This window comes from Ailuropoda melanoleuca, chromosome 1, assembly GCF_002007445.2.
Source record: "Ailuropoda melanoleuca isolate Jingjing chromosome 1, ASM200744v2, whole genome shotgun sequence".
In the NCBI taxonomy this organism is placed as follows: domain Eukaryota; kingdom Metazoa; phylum Chordata; class Mammalia; order Carnivora; family Ursidae; genus Ailuropoda; species Ailuropoda melanoleuca.
The window spans coordinates 70,006,763-70,008,645 of NC_048218.1; positions in this window are offsets into that span (position 1 = coordinate 70,006,763).

Consider the following 1,883-nt stretch of genomic DNA (forward strand, 5'->3'; position numbering starts at 1 on the left):
TGGACACTGTGTGCCCAGCACAGGGCCTGGCACAGAGAAGAGGCTCAAGTAATACACGGGGCAGCGGGGGAGGGAGCAGCAGCTACTGACCACAGAGCTGATCCTCTGAATATGGGGACACGAGGGGCGTCTGGATGATGACCGGCAATCACTCCTCCACCCCCACCAAAGCCCCCTGGAATCACATCACGCCTTCTGCCAGTTTCTTCCATTGGAACCAGGCTGTCGATCCTGCCAGCTGCAGGGAAGTTTGCGACGCCCTTCGTGACAGCACTAGCACCTCGTGGCCTGCTGCTCCTCGCCCTACTCCCTTGAAGGTGCCCGCAGAGCCTCACAGGGCGCATGCATTCTCATCCATCCGGCGCCATGCTCCTTCTTCGTTTCTCATGGCAAGTCCCACACTACTTGGTAGACCATCGGTCAGATGTGATGAACCAAAACCTCTGGCCAGAACACAGCAGAAGTGGGAGAGAGAGAGGTCCCCGCAGTGTGAACAAGCCAATAATGGAACACAAGGCCGGATGGCCCACAGAGAAGGGTGCCCAGAGCAGGCCACCAAGCCCACTCTCGTTGTCAGAGAGCAGATTGGAGCAACATGAGGCCCTACGAACAATGGGCAGCTCCTCCAGAAACCGGGGGGACTGCAGCTGGCCCAGCCCACTGCTGTTTCTGAAGGAGCCCGGTGTGGTTACTCCGTGCGCTGTAATTAAGCTCGTCTGTAACTTGATAAGTGGGAGCAGCCTCACATTTTATAGAGTAATTAAGTCTGAGAGAGCAGAACAAGGTGTTTCTGGGCCCCAACATCCCCTGAGGTGGGTCCCCATTCATGCTCTCTCTCCTCTAACACATGTCCATCGGTGCAGAGGCAGGACGGTCCTCAGCCACAGTCCTGGGAACACTTCCTGGCCCTGCCGTGTCCAACCTTCAGGCCATCCACCAGTGTCCTGGCCACTGGCAGAGCCCACAGACACAACAGCCACACCTCCAATGAGACACAAGGCCCAGCCTCCCTTCCACACTGCTCTCTGCAAAACTGTGGGCTAGGAGAAAGCTGAGTTCAGTGCTCCCCTCACGACTCCCTCACAGGCTACATGGCCAGCCTCTGACTGAGTGGGGTCCAGCCCATCTCAAAGGCCCTGTGGGGAGACTGAGGCAGCCTAGGAATAAAGGAAGGGGCCCCAAGAATGGAAGCCAGGCTCTCCCACTTCCTGGCCCTGTGATCTCGGGCGAATCACTTCACCTCCCCGAGGCTCAGTTTCTTTATCTGTAAAATGGCTGTAGTGGTCCTGCCTAACTCATAAGCTGTTTGTGAGGAGCAGATGACAGAGGAGTCGTGAGTGCCCTTAGTAGTGCAGGGGCCCATGCGTGAGAAGTTGTCAGCATCTCACCAAGTTCTTGCCGCTGGAGGGGACACAGGTGGTCATGCAGCCTGCTGTGTGTCATCAAGAATGAAAGAGGGGCTAACCACAGCAGAGACCTCCTGTGCAGTGAGGAGTATGGAAATCTTGTCAAATGAGAGACCTGGGCTCTTGCACCCGACCTGGCCACTTCCAAATAGCGGATGTTCTGTGTAGTTCTGGGTCACATCCAAGGGCCAAAGGAGTTACGTTCGAGGTGGTAGATTTCAGCTCCGTCTTTGAATCAATTCTCCCTAACAAAGGACATGCTGTCTCAGGAAGTCATGAGCTCCTTGTCACCAGAGGGCTTCAAGCCTTGTCCAGCTCCCCGGAGGTTGGGAGTCAGGCTTGCTGGTGGTTGAATCCCCTTTCCCTCTCTGAAGTTCTGGGGGTCCTAGCAGCCTCTCCTGGCCCTAGCCCAAGCCCTGGTCCTTAGCCCAGCAAGTGCATCTGAAGCTGCCACCCACAGACCAGCTTCCTTAGCGC